This window comes from Aptenodytes patagonicus, unplaced genomic scaffold, assembly GCF_965638725.1.
Source record: "Aptenodytes patagonicus unplaced genomic scaffold, bAptPat1.pri.cur scaffold_82, whole genome shotgun sequence".
In the NCBI taxonomy this organism is placed as follows: domain Eukaryota; kingdom Metazoa; phylum Chordata; class Aves; order Sphenisciformes; family Spheniscidae; genus Aptenodytes; species Aptenodytes patagonicus.
The window spans coordinates 253709-268266 of record NW_027472030.1 but is presented as its reverse complement, the minus strand read 5'-3'; positions in this window follow the sequence as shown (position 1 = coordinate 268266).

Here is a 14558-nt window from a genome sequence, read left to right as displayed (position 1 = left end):
GCACCCTGAGGTGGCTGGGAAACTCAGAGCGGCAGTGTCTGTGGGGCTGTGGAAGGGCTGCCAAGGGAAGGTGAGGGCCAGCAACAGCTTGCAGTCCTGGCCCCTTTGGTGTGGGAGGAGGCGCTGGATTTTTTCAATATCGGATCTGGGCTTTCGGAGGACTGAGAGCGAGCAAGGGCAAGACGTCGGTACCCTGAGGTGGCTGGCAAGCTCAGAGCGGCAGTGTCTGTGGGGCTGTGGAAGGGCTGCCAAGGGAAGGTGAGGGCCAGCAACAGCTTGCAGTCCTGGCCCCTTTGGTGTGGGAGGAGGCGCTGGATTTTTTCAATATCGGAGCTGGGCTTTCGGAGGACTGAGAGCGAGCAAGGGCAAGACGTCGGCACCCTGAGGTGGCTGGCAAGCTCAGAGCGGCAGTGTCTGTGGGGCTGTGGAAGGGCTGCCAAGGGAAGGTGAGGGCCAGCACCAGCTTGCAGTCCTGGCCCCTTTGGTGTGGGAGCAGGATCTGGACGTTTTCTATTTGGGAGCTGGGCTTTCTCAGGACTGAGAGCGAGCAAGGGCAAGACGTCGGCACCCTGAGGTGGCTGGCAAGCTCAGAGCGGCAGTGTCTGTGGGGCTGTGGAAGGGCTGCCAAGGGAAGGTGAGGGCCAGCAACAGCTTGCAGTCCTGGCCCCTTTGGTGTGGGAGCAGGCGCTGGACGTTTTCCATTTGGGAGCTGGGCTCTGTCAGTGCTGAGAGCGAGCAAGGGCAGGACGTCGGCACCCTGAGGTGGCTGGCAAGCTCAGAGCGGCAGTGTCTGTGGGGCTGTGGAAGGGCTGCCAAGGGAAGGTGAGGGCCAGCAACAGCTTGCAGTCCTGGCCCCTTTGGTGTGGGAGCAGGCGCTGGACGTTTTCCATTTGGGAGCTGGGCTTTCGGAGGACTGAGAGCGAGCAAGGGCAAGACGTCGGCACCCTGAGGTGGCTGGCAAGCTCAGAGCGGCAGTGTCTGTGGGGCTGTGGACGGGCTGCCAAGGGAAGGTGAGGGCCAGCACCAGCTTGCAGTCCTGGCCCCTTTGGTGTGGGAGCAGGCGCTGGACGTTTTCCATTTGGGAGCTGGGCTTTCGGAGGACTGAGAGCGAGCAAGGGCAAGACGTCGGCACCCTGAGGTGGCTGGCAAGCTCAGAGCGGCAGTGTCTGTGGGGCTGTGGAAGGGCTGCCAAGGGAAGGTGAGGGCCAGCAACAGCTTGCAGTCCTGGCCCCTTTGGTGTGGGAGCAGGCCCTGGACGTTTTGCATTTGGGAGCTGGGATTTGGGAGGACTGAGAGCGAGCAAGGGCAAGACGTCGGTACCCTGAGGTGGCTGGCAAGCTCAGAGCGGCAGTGTCTGTGGGGCTGTGGAAGGGCTGCCAAGGGAAGGTGAGGGCCAGCAACAGCTTGCAGTCCTGGCCCCTTTGGTGTGGGAGCAGGCGCTGGACGTTTTGCATTTGGGAGCTGGGATTTGGGAGGACTGAGAGCGAGCAAGGGCAAGACGTCGGTACCCTGAGGTGGCTGGCAAGCTCAGAGCGGCAGTGTCTGTGGGGCTGTGGAAGGGCTGCCAAGGGAAGGTGAGGGCCAGCAACAGCTTGCAGTCCTGGCCCCTTTGGTGTGGGAGCAGGCGCTGGATTTTTTCAATATCGGAGCTGGGCTTTCGGAGGACTGAGAACATGCAAGGGAAAGACGTCGGCACCCTAAGGTGGCTGGCAAGCTCAGAGCGGCAGTGTCTGTGGGGCTGTGGAAGGGCTGCCAAGGGAAGGTGAGGGCCAGCAACAGCTTGCAGTCCTGGCCCCTTTGGTGTGGCAGCAGGATCTGGACGTTTTCCATTTGGGAGCTGGGCTTTCGGAGGACTGAGAGCGAGCAAGGGCAAGACGTCGGCACCCTGAGGTGGCTGGCAAGCTCAGAGCGGCAGTGTCTGTGGGGCTGTGGAAGGGCTGCCAAGGGAAGGTGAGGGCCAGCACCAGCTTGCAGTCCTGGCCCCTTTGGTGTGGGAGCAGGCGCTGGACGTTTTCCATTTGGGAGCTGGGCTCTGGCAGTGCTGAGAGCGAAGAAGGGCAGGACGTCGGCACCCTGAGGTGGCTGGCAAGCTCAGAGCGGCAGTGTCTGTGGGGCTGTGGAAGGGCTGCCAAGGGAAGGTGAGGGCCAGCAACAGCTTGCAGTCCTGGCGCCTTTGGTGTGGGAGCAGGCGCTGGACGTTTTTCCATTTGGGAGCTGGGCTTTCGGAGGACTGAGAGCGAGCAAGGGCAAGACGTCGGCACCCTGAGGTGGCTGGCAAGCCCATAGCGGCAGTGTCTGTGGGGCTGTGGAAGGGCTGCCAAGGGAAGGTGAGGGCCAGCAACAGCTTGCAGTCCTGGCCCCTTTGGTGTGGGAGCAGGCGCTGGACGTTTTCCATTTGGGAGCTGGGCTCTGGCAGTGCTGAGAGCGAGCAAGGGCAGGACGTCGGCACCCTGAGATGGCTGGCAAGCTCAGAGCGGCAGTGTCTGTGGGGCTGTGGAAGGGCTGCCAAGGGAAGGTGAGGGCCAGCAACAGCTTGCAGTCCTGGCCCCTTTGGTGTGGGAGCAGGCGCTGGACGTTTTGCATTTGGGAGCTGGGATTTGGGAGGACTGAGAGCGAGCAAGGGCAAGACGTCGGTACCCTGAGGTGGCTGGCAAGCTCAGAGCGGCAGTGTCTGTGGGGCTGTGGAAGGGCTGCCAAGGGAAGGTGAGGGCCAGCAACAGCTTGCAGTCCTGGCCCCTTTGGTGTGGGAGGAGGCGCTGGATGTTTTCAATATCGGAGCTGGGCTTTCGGAGGACTGAGAACATGCAAGGGAAAGATGTCAGCACACTGAGGTGGCTGGCAAGCTCAGAGCGGCAGTGTCTGTGGGGCTGTGGAAGGGCTGCCAAGGGAAGGTGAGGGCCAGCAACAGCTTGCAGTCCTGGCCCCTTTGGTGTGGGAGCAGGCGCTGGACGTTTTCCATTTGGGAGCTGGGCTTTCGGAGGACTGAGAGCGAGCAAGGGAAAGATGTCGGCACCCTGAGGTGGCTGGCAAGCTCAGAGCGGCAGTGTCTGTGGGGCTGTGGAAGGGCTGCCAAGGGAAGGTGAGGGCCAGCAACAGCTTGCAGTCCTGGCCCCTTTGGTGTGGGAGCAGGCGCTGGACGTTTTCCATTTGGGAGCTGGGCTTTGGGAGGACTGAGAGCGAGCAAGGGCAAGACGTCGGTACCCTGAGGTGGCTGGCAAGCTCAGAGCGGCAGTGTCTGTGGGGCTGTGGAAGGGCTGCCAAGGGAAGGTGAGGGCCAGCACCAGCTTGCAGTCCTGGCCCCTTTGGTGTGGGAGCAGGCGCTGGACGTTTTCCATTTGGGAGCTGGGCTCTGGCAGTGCTGAGAGCGAAGAAGGGCAGGACGTCGGCACCCTGAGGTGGCTGGCAAGCTCAGAGCGGCAGTGTCTGTGGGGCTGTGGAAGGGCTGCCAAGGGAAGGTGAGGGCCAGCAACAGCTTGCAGTCCTGGCGCCTTTGGTGTGGGAGCAGGCGCTGGACGTTTTTCCATTTGGGAGCTGGGCTTTCGGAGGACTGAGAGCGAGCAAGGGAAAGACGTCGGCACCCTGAGGTGGCTGGCAAGCCCATAGCGGCAGTGTCTGTGGGGCTGTGGAAGGGCTGCCAAGGGAAGGTGAGGGCCAGCAACAGCTTGCAGTCCTGGCCCCTTTGGTGTGGGAGCAGGCGCTGGACGTTTTCCATTTGGGAGCTGGGCTCTGGCAGTGCTGAGAGCGAGCAAGGGCAGGACGTCGGCACCCTGAGATGGCTGGCAAGCTCAGAGCGGCAGTGTCTGTGGGGCTGTGGAAGGGCTGCCAAGGGAAGGTGAGGGCCAGCAACAGCTTGCAGTCCTGGCCCCTTTGGTGTGGGAGCAGGCGCTGGACGTTTTCCATTTGGGAGCTGGGATTTGGGAGGACTGAGAGCGAGCAAGGGCAAGACGTCGGCACCCTGAGGTGGCTGGCAAGCTCAGAGCGGCAGTGTCTGTGGGGCTGTGGAAGGGCTGCCAAGGGAAGGTGAGGGCCAGCAACAGCTTGCAGTCCTGGCCCCTTTGGTGTGGGAGGAGGCGCTGGATGTTTTCAATATCGGAGCTGGGCTTTCGGAGGACTGAGAACATGCAAGGGAAAGATGTCAGCACACTGAGGTGGCTGGCAAGCTCAGAGCGGCAGTGTCTGTGGGGCTGTGGAAGGGCTGCCAAGGGAAGGTGAGGGCCAGCAACAGCTTGCAGTCCTGGCCCCTTTGGTGTGGGAGCAGGCGCTGGACGTTTTCCATTTGGGAGCTGGGCTTTCGGAGGACTGAGAGCGAGCAAGGGAAAGATGTCGGCACCCTGAGGTGGCTGGCAAGCTCAGAGCGGCAGTGTCTGTGGGGCTGTGGAAGGGCTGCCAAGGGAAGGTGAGGGCCAGCAACAGCTTGCAGTCCTGGCCCCTTTGGTGTGGGAGCAGGCGCTGGACGTTTTCCATTTGGGAGCTGGGCTTTGGGAGGACTGAGAGCGAGCAAGGGCAAGACGTCGGTACCCTGAGGTGGCTGGCAAGCTCAGAGCGGCAGTGTCTGTGGGGCTGTGGAAGGGCTGCCAAGGGAAGGTGAGGGCCAGCACCAGCTTGCAGTCCTGGCCCCTTTGGTGTGGGAGCAGGCGCTGGACGTTTTCCATTTGGGAGCTGGGCTCTGGCAGTGCTGAGAGCGAGCAAGGGCAGGACGTCGGCACCCTGAGATGGCTGGCAAGCTCAGAGCGGCAGTGTCTGTGGGGCTGTGGAAGGGCTGCCAAGGGAAGGTGAGGGCCAGCAACAGCTTGCAGTCCTGGCCCCTTTGGTGTGGGAGCAGGCGCTGGACGTTTTCCATTTGGGAGCTGGGATTTGGGAGGACTGAGAGCGAGCAAGGGCAAGACGTCGGTACCCTGAGGTGGCTGGCAAGCTCAGAGCGGCAGTGTCTGTGGGGCTGTGGAAGGGCTGCCAAGGGAAGGTGAGGGCCAGCACCAGCTTGCAGTCCTGGCCCCTTTGGTGTGGGAGCAGGCGCTGGACGTTTTCCATTTGGGAGCTGGGCTTTCTCAGGACTGAGAGCGAGCAAGGCAACAACGTCGGCACCCTGAGGTGGCTGGCAAGCTCAGAGCGGCAGTGTCTGTGGGGCTGTGGAAGGGCTGCCAAGGGAAGGTGAGGGCCAGCAACAGCTTGCAGTCCTGGCCCCTTTGGTGTGGGAGGAGGCGCTGGATTTTTTCAATATCGGAGCTGGGCTTTCGGAGGACTGAGAACATGCAAGGGAAAGACGTCGGCACCCTGAGGTGGCTGGCAAGCTCAGAGCGGCAGTGTCTGTGGGGCTGTGGAAGGGCTGCCAAGGGAAGGTGAGGGCCAGCAACAGCTTGCAGTCCTGGCCCCTTTGGTGTGGGAGCAGGCGCTGGATGTTTTTCCATTTGGGAGCTGGGCTTTCGGAGGACTGAGAGCGAGCAAGGGCAAGACGTCGGCACCCTGAGGTGGCTGGCAAGCTCAGAGCGGCAGTGTCTGTGGGGCTGTGGACGGGCTGCCAAGGGAAGGTGAGGGCCAGCACCAGCTTGCAGTCCTGGCCCCTTTGGTGTGGGAGCAGGCGCTGGACGTTTTCCATTTGGGAGCTGGGCTTTCGGAGGACTGAGAGCGAGCAAGGGCAAGACGTCGGCACCCTGAGGTGGCTGGCAAGCTCAGAGCGGCAGTGTCTGTGGGGCTGTGGAAGGGCTGCCAAGGGAAGGTGAGGGCCAGCAACAGCTTGCAGTCCTGGCCCCTTTGGTGTGGGAGCAGGCGCTGGATTTTTTCAATATCGGAGCTGGGCTTTCGGAGGACTGAGAACATGCAAGGGAAAGATGTCAGCGCCCTGAGGTGGCTGGCAAGCTCAGAGCGGCAGTGTCTGTGGGGCTGTGGAAGGGCTGCCAAGGGAAGGTGAGGGCCAGCAACAGCTTGCAGTCCTGGCCCCTTTGGTGTGGGAGCAGGCGCTGGACGTTTTGCATTTGGGAGCTGGGATTTGGGAGGACTGAGAGCGAGCAAGGGCAAGACGTCGGTACCCTGAGGTGGCTGGCAAGCTCAGAGCGGCAGTGTCTGTGGGGCTGTGGAAGGGCTGCCAAGGGAAGGTGAGGGCCAGCACCAGCTTGCAGTCCTGGCCCCTTTGGTGTGGGAGGAGGCGCTGGATTTTTTCAATATCGGATCTGGGCTTTCGGAGGACTGAGAACATGCAAGGGAAAGACGTCGGCACCCTAAGGTGGCTGGCAAGCTCAGAGCGGCAGTGTCTGTGGGGCTGTGGAAGGGCTGCCAAGGGAAGGTGAGGGCCAGCAACAGCTTGCAGTCCTGGCCCCTTTGGTGTGGCAGCAGGCGCTGGACGTTTTCCATTTGGGAGCTGGGCTTTCTCAGGACTGAGAGCGAGCAAGGGCAAGACGTCGGCACCCTGAGGTGGCTGGCAAGCTCAGAGCGGCAGTGTCTGTGGGGCTGTGGAAGGGCTGCCAAGGGAAGGTGAGGGCCAGCACCAGCTTGCAGTCCTGGCCCCTTTGGTGTGGGAGCAGGCGCTGGACGTTTTCCATTTGGGAGCTGGGCTCTGGCAGTGCTGAGAGCGAAGAAGGGCAGGACGTCGGCACCCTGAGGTGGCTGGCAAGCTCAGAGCGGCAGTGTCTGTGGGGCTGTGGAAGGGCTGCCAAGGGAAGGTGAGGGCCAGCAACAGCTTGCAGTCCTGGCCCCTTTGGTGTGGGAGCAGGCGCTGGACGTTTTTCCATTTGGGAGCTGGGCTTTCGGAGGACTGAGAGCGAGCAAGGGCAAGACGTCGGCACCCTGAGGTGGCTGGCAAGCCCATAGCGGCAGTGTCTGTGGGGCTGTGGAAGGGCTGCCAAGGGAAGGTGAGGGCCAGCAACAGCTTGCAGTCCTGGCCCCTTTGGTGTGGGAGCAGGCGCTGGACGTTTTCCATTTGGGAGCTGGGCTTTCGGAGGACTGAGAGCGAGCAAGGGCAAGACGTCGGCACCCTGAGGTGGCTGGCAAGCCCATAGCGGCAGTGTCTGTGGGGCTGTGGAAGGGCTGCCAAGGGAAGGTGAGGGCCAGCAACAGCTTGCAGTCCTGGCCCCTTTGGTGTGGGAGCAGGCGCTGGACGTTTTCCATTTGGGAGCTGGGCTCTGGCAGTGCTGAGAGCGAGCAAGGGCAGGACGTCGGCACCCTGAGATGGCTGGCAAGCTCAGAGCGGCAGTGTCTGTGGGGCTGTGGAAGGGCTGCCAAGGGAAGGTGAGGGCCAGCAACAGCTTGCAGTCCTGGCCCCTTTGGTGTGGGAGCAGGCGCTGGACGTTTTGCATTTGGGAGCTGGGATTTGGGAGGACTGAGAGCGAGCAAGGGCAAGACGTCGGTACCCTGAGGTGGCTGGCAAGCTCAGAGCGGCAGTGTCTGTGGGGCTGTGGAAGGGCTGCCAAGGGAAGGTGAGGGCCAGCAACAGCTTGCAGTCCTGGCCCCTTTGGTGTGGGAGGAGGCGCTGGATGTTTTCAATATCGGAGCTGGGCTTTCGGAGGACTGAGAACATGCAAGGGAAAGATGTCAGCACACTGAGGTGGCTGGCAAGCTCAGAGCGGCAGTGTCTGTGGGGCTGTGGAAGGGCTGCCAAGGGAAGGTGAGGGCCAGCAACAGCTTGCAGTCCTGGCCCCTTTGGTGTGGGAGCAGGCGCTGGACGTTTTCCATTTGGGAGCTGGGCTTTCGGAGGACTGAGAGCGAGCAAGGGAAAGATGTCGGCACCCTGAGGTGGCTGGCAAGCTCAGAGCGGCAGTGTCTGTGGGGCTGTGGAAGGGCTGCCAAGGGAAGGTGAGGGCCAGCAACAGCTTGCAGTCCTGGCCCCTTTGGTGTGGGAGCAGGCGCTGGACGTTTTCCATTTGGGAGCTGGGCTTTCTCAGGACTGAGAGCGAGCAAGGGCAAGACGTCGGCACCCTGAGGTGGCTGGCAAGCTCAGAGCGGCAGTGTCTGTGGGGCTGTGGAAGGGCTGCCAAGGGAAGGTGAGGGCCAGCACCAGCTTGCAGTCCTGGCCCCTTTGGTGTGGGAGCAGGCGCTGGACGTTTTCCATTTGGGAGCTGGGCTCTGGCAGTGCTGAGAGCGAGCAAGGGCAGGACGTCGGCACCCTGAGGTGGCTGGCAAGCTCAGAGCGGCAGTGTCTGTGGGGCTGTGGAAGGGCTGCCAAGGGAAGGTGAGGGCCAGCAACAGCTTGCAGTCCTGGCCCCTTTGGTGTGGGAGCAGGCGCTGGACGTTTTCCATTTGGGAGCTGGGCTCTGGCAGTGCTGAGAGCGAGCAAGGGCAGGACGTCGGCACCCTGAGATGGCTGGCAAGCTCAGAGCGGCAGTGTCTGTGGGGCTGTGGAAGGGCTGCCAAGGGAAGGTGAGGGCCAGCAACAGCTTGCAGTCCTGGCCCCTTTGGTGTGGGAGCAGGCGCTGGACGTTTTCCATTTGGGAGCTGGGCTTTCGGAGGACTGAGAGCGAGCAAGGGCAAGACGTCGGCACCCTGAGGTGGCTGGGAAACTCAGAGCGGCAGTGTCTGTGGGGCTGTGGAAGGGCTGCCAAGGGAAGGTGAGGGCCAGCAACAGCTTGCAGTCCTGGCCCCTTTGGTGTGGGAGGAGGCGCTGGATTTTTTCAATATCGGATCTGGGCTTTCGGAGGACTGAGAGCGAGCAAGGGCAAGACGTCGGTACCCTGAGGTGGCTGGCAAGCTCAGAGCGGCAGTGTCTGTGGGGCTGTGGAAGGGCTGCCAAGGGAAGGTGAGGGCCAGCAACAGCTTGCAGTCCTGGCCCCTTTGGTGTGGGAGGAGGCGCTGGATTTTTTCAATATCGGAGCTGGGCTTTCGGAGGACTGAGAGCGAGCAAGGGCAAGACGTCGGCACCCTGAGGTGGCTGGCAAGCTCAGAGCGGCAGTGTCTGTGGGGCTGTGGAAGGGCTGCCAAGGGAAGGTGAGGGCCAGCAACAGCTTGCAGTCCTGGCCCCTTTGGTGTGGGAGCAGGCGCTGGACGTTTTGTATTTGGGAGCTGGGCTTTCTCAGGACTGAGAGCGAGCAAGGGCAAGACGTCGGCACCCTGAGGTGGCTGGCAAGCTCAGAGCGGCAGTGTCTGTGGGGCTGTGGAAGGGCTGCCAAGGGAAGGTGAGGGCCAGCAACAGCTTGCAGTCCTGGCCCCTTTGGTGTGGGAGCAGGCGCTGGACGTTTTCCATTTGGGAGCTGGGCTCTGTCAGTGCTGAGAGCGAGCAAGGGCAGGACGTCGGCACCCTGAGGTGGCTGGCAAGCTCAGAGCGGCAGTGTCTGTGGGGCTGTGGAAGGGCTGCCAAGGGAAGGTGAGGGCCAGCAACAGCTTGCAGTCCTGGCCCCTTTGGTGTGGGAGCAGGCGCTGGACGTTTTCCATTTGGGAGCTGGGCTTTCGGAGGACTGAGAGCGAGCAAGGGCAAGACGTCGGCACCCTGAGGTGGCTGGCAAGCTCAGAGCGGCAGTGTCTGTGGGGCTGTGGACGGGCTGCCAAGGGAAGGTGAGGGCCAGCACCAGCTTGCAGTCCTGGCCCCTTTGGTGTGGGAGCAGGCGCTGGACGTTTTCCATTTGGGAGCTGGGCTTTCGGAGGACTGAGAGCGAGCAAGGGCAAGACGTCGGCACCCTGAGGTGGCTGGCAAGCTCAGAGCGGCAGTGTCTGTGGGGCTGTGGAAGGGCTGCCAAGGGAAGGTGAGGGCCAGCAACAGCTTGCAGTCCTGGCCCCTTTGGTGTGGGAGGAGGCGCTGGATTTTTTCAATATCGGAGCTGGGCTTTCGGAGGACTGAGAACATGCAAGGGAAAGATGTCAGCGCCCTGAGGTGGCTGGCAAGCTCAGAGCGGCAGTGTCTGTGGGGCTGTGGAAGGGCTGCCAAGGGAAGGTGAGGGCCAGCAACAGCTTGCAGTCCTGGCCCCTTTGGTGTGGGAGCAGGCGCTGGACGTTTTGCATTTGGGAGCTGGGATTTGGGAGGACTGAGAGCGAGCAAGGGCAAGACGTCGGTACCCTGAGGTGGCTGGCAAGCTCAGAGCGGCAGTGTCTGTGGGGCTGTGGAAGGGCTGCCAAGGGAAGGTGAGGGCCAGCAACAGCTTGCAGTCCTGGCCCCTTTGGTGTGGGAGCAGGCGCTGGATTTTTTCAATATCGGAGCTGGGCTTTCGGAGGACTGAGAACATGCAAGGGAAAGACGTCGGCACCCTGAGGTGGCTGGCAAGCTCAGAGCGGCAGTGTCTGTGGGGCTGTGGAAGGGCTGCCAAGGGAAGGTGAGGGCCAGCAACAGCTTGCAGTCCTGGCCCCTTTGGTGTGGCAGCAGGATCTGGACGTTTTCCATTTGGGAGCTGGGCTTTCGGAGGACTGAGAGCGAGCAAGGGCAAGACGTCGGCACCCTGAGGTGGCTGGCAAGCTCAGAGCGGCAGTGTCTGTGGGGCTGTGGAAGGGCTGCCAAGGGAAGGTGAGGGCCAGCAACAGCTTGCAGTCCTGGCCCCTTTGGTGTGGGAGCAGGCGCTGGACGTTTTCCATTTGGGAGCTGGGCTTTCTCAGGACTGAGAGCGAGCAAGGCAACAACGTCGGCACCCTGAGGTGGCTGGCAAGCTCAGAGCGGCAGTGTCTGTGGGGCTGTGGAAGGGCTGCCAAGGGAAGGTGAGGGCCAGCAACAGCTTGCAGTCCTGGCGCCTTTGGTGTGGGAGCAGGCGCTGGACGTTTTTCCATTTGGGAGCTGGGCTTTCGGAGGACTGAGAGCGAGCAAGGGCAAGACGTCGGCACCCTGAGGTGGCTGGCAAGCCCATAGCGGCAGTGTCTGTGGGGCTGTGGAAGGACTGCCAAGGGAAGGTGAGGGCCAGCAACAGCTTGCAGTCCTGGCCCCTTTGGTGTGGGAGCAGGCGCTGGACGTTTTCCATTTGGGAGCTGGGCTCTGGCAGTGCTGAGAGCGAGCAAGGGCAGGACGTCGGCACCCTGAGATGGCTGGCAAGCTCAGAGCGGCAGTGTCTGTGGGGCTGTGGAAGGGCTGCCAAGGGAAGGTGAGGGCCAGCAACAGCTTGCAGTCCTGGCCCCTTTGGTGTGGGAGCAGGCGCTGGACGTTTTGCATTTGGGAGCTGGGATTTGGGAGGACTGAGAGCGAGCAAGGGCAAGACGTCGGTACCCTGAGGTGGCTGGCAAGCTCAGAGCGGCAGTGTCTGTGGGGCTGTGGAAGGGCTGCCAAGGGAAGGTGAGGGCCAGCAACAGCTTGCAGTCCTGGCCCCTTTGGTGTGGGAGGAGGCGCTGGATGTTTTCAATATCGGAGCTGGGCTTTCGGAGGACTGAGAGCGAGCAAGGCAACAACGTCGGCACCCTGAGGTGGCTGGCAAGCTCAGAGCGGCAGTGTCTGTGGGGCTGTGGAAGGGCTGCCAAGGGAAGGTGAGGGCCAGCACCAGCTTGCAGTCCTGGCCCCTTTGGTGTGGGAGCAGGCGCTGGACGTTTTCCATTTGGGAGCTGGGCTCTGGCAGTGCTGAGAGCGAGCAAGGGCAGGACGTCGGCACCCTGAGATGGCTGGCAAGCTCAGAGCGGCAGTGTCTGTGGGGCTGTGGAAGGGCTGCCAAAGGAAGGTGAGGGCCAGCAACAGCTTGCAGTCCTGGCCCCTTTGGTGTGGGAGCAGGCGCTGGACGTTTTCCATTTGGGAGCTGGGCTCTGGCAGTGCTGAGAGCGAGCAAGGGCAGGACGTCGGCACCCTGAGATGGCTGGCAAGCTCAGAGCGGCAGTGTCTGTGGGGCTGTGGAAGGGCTGCCAAGGGAAGGTGAGGGCCAGCAACAGCTTGCAGTCCTGGCCCCTTTGGTGTGGGAGCAGGCGCTGGACGTTTTCCATTTGGGAGCTGGGCTTTCGGAGGACTGAGAGCGAGCAAGGGCAAGACGTCGGCACCCTGAGGTGGCTGGGAAACTCAGAGCGGCAGTGTCTGTGGGGCTGTGGAAGGGCTGCCAAGGGAAGGTGAGGGCCAGCAACAGCTTGCAGTCCTGGCCCCTTTGGTGTGGGAGGAGGCGCTGGATTTTTTCAATATCGGATCTGGGCTTTCGGAGGACTGAGAACATGCAAGGGAAAGACGTCGGCACCCTAAGGTGGCTGGCAAGCTCAGAGCGGCAGTGTCTGTGGGGCTGTGGAAGGGCTGCCAAGGGAAGGTGAGTGCCAGCAACAGCTTGCAGTCCTGGCCCCTTTGGTGTGGGAGGAGGCGCTGGATTTTTTCAATATCGGAGCTGGGCTTTCGGAGGACTGAGAGCGAGCAAGGGCAAGACGTCGGCACCCTGAGGTGGCTGGCAAGCTCAGAGCGGCAGTGTCTGTGGGGCTGTGGAAGGGCTGCCAAGGGAAGGTGAGGGCCAGCAACAGCTTGCAGTCCTGGCCCCTTTGGTGTGGGAGCAGGCGCTGGACGTTTTCCATTTGGGAGCTGGGCTTTCTCAGGACTGAGAGCGAGCAAGGGAAAGACGTCGGCACCCTGAGGTGGCTGGCAAGCTCAGAGCGGCAGTGTCTGTGGGGCTGTGGAAGGGCTGCCAAGGGAAGGTGAGGGCCAGCAACAGCTTGCAGTCCTGGCCCCTTTGGTGTGGGAGCAGGCGCTGGACGTTTTCCATTTGGGAGCTGGGCTCTGTCAGTGCTGAGAGCGAGGCAAGGGCAGGACGTCGGCACCCTGAGGTGGCTGGCAAGCTCAGAGCGGCAGTGTCTGTGGGGCTGTGGAAGGGCTGCCAAGGGAAGGTGAGGGCCAGCAACAGCTTGCAGTCCTGGCCCCTTTGGTGTGGGAGCAGGCGCTGGACGTTTTCCATTTGGGAGCTGGGCTTTCTCAGGACTGAGAGCGAGCAAGGGAAAGACGTCGGCACCCTGAGGTGGCTGGCAAGCTCAGAGCGGCAGTGTCTGTGGGGCTGTGGAAGGGCTGCCAAGGGAAGGTGAGGGCCAGCAACAGCTTGCAGTCCTGGCCCTTTGGTGTGGGAGCAGGCGCTGGACGTTTTCCATTTGGGAGCTGGGCTTTCTCAGGACTGAGAGCGAGCAAGGGCAAGACGTCGGCACCCTGAGGTGGCTGGCAAGCTCAGAGCGGCAGTGTCTGTGGGGCTGTGGAAGTGCCAAGGGAAGGTGAGGGCCAGCAACAGCTTGCAGTCCTGGCCCCTTTGGTGTGGGAGCAGGCGCTGGACGTTTTCCATTTGGGAGCTGGGCTCTGGCAGTGCTGAGAGCGAGCAAGGGCAAGACGTCGGCACCCTGAGATGGCTGGCAAGCTCAGAGCGGCAGTTTCTGTGGGGCTGTGGAAGGGCTGCCAAGGGAAGGTGAGGGCCAGCAACAGCTTGCAGTCCTGGCCCCTTTGGTGTGGGAGCAGGCGCTGGACGTTTTGCATTTGGGAGCTGGGATTTGGGAGGACTGAGAGCGAGCAAGGGCAAGACGTCGGTACCCTGAGGTGGCTGGCAAGCTCAGAGCGGCAGTGTCTGTGGGGCTGTGGAAGGGCTGCCAAGGGAAGGTGAGGGCCAGCAACAGCTTGCAGTCCTGGCCCCTTTGGTGTGGGAGGAGGCGCTGGATTTTTTCAATATCGGAGCTGGGCTTTCGGAGGACTGAGAACATGCAAGGGAAAGACGTCGGCACCCTGAGGTGGCTGGCAAGCTCAGAGCGGCAGTGTCTGTGGGGCTGTGGAAGGGCTGCCAAGGGGAAGGTGAGGGCCAGCAACAGCTTGCAGTCCTGGCCCCTTTGGTGTGGGAGCAGGCGCTGGATGTTTTTCCATTTGGGAGCTGGGCTTTCGGAGGACTGAGAGCGAGCAAGGGAAAGATGTCGGCACCCTGAGGTGGCTGGCAAGCTCAGAGCGGCAGTGTCTGTGGGGCTGTGGAAGGGCTGCCAAGGGAAGGTGAGGGCCAGCAACAGCTTGCAGTCCTGGCCCCTTTGGTGTGGGAGCAGGCGCTGGACGTTTTCCATTTGGGAGCTGGGCTCTGGCAGTGCTGAGAGCGAGCAAGGGCAGGACGTCGGCACCCTGAGATGGCTGGCAAGCTCAGAGCGGCAGTGTCTGTGGGGCTGTGGAAGGGCTGCCAAGGGAAGGTGAGGGCCAGCAACAGCTTGCAGTCCTGGCCCCTTTGGTGTGGGAGGAGGCGCTGGATTTTTTCAATATCGGAGCTGGGCTTTCGGAGGACTGAGAACATGCAAGGGAAAGACGTCGGCACCCTGAGGTGGCTGGCAAGCTCAGAGCGGCAGTGTCTGTGGGGCTGTGGAAGGGCTGCCAAGGGAAGGTGAGGGCCAGCAACAGCTTGCAGTCCTGGCCCCTTTGGTGTGGGAGCAGGCGCTGGATGTTTTTCCATTTGGGATCTGGGCTTTCGGAGGACTGAGAGCGAGCAAGGGAAAGATGTCGGCACCCTGAGGTGGCTGGCAAGCTCAGAGCGGCAGTGTCTGTGGGGCTGTGGAAGGGCTGCCAAGGGAAGGTGAGGGCCAGCACCAGCTTGCAGTCCTGGCCCCTTTGGTGTGGGAGCAGGCGCTGGACGTTTTCCATTTGGGAGCTGGGCTTTCGGAGGACTGAGAGCGAGCAAGGGCAAGACGTCGGCACCCTGAGGTGGCTGGCAAGCTCAGAGCGGCAGTGTCTGTGGGGCTGTGGAAGGGCTGCCAAGGGAAGGTGAGGG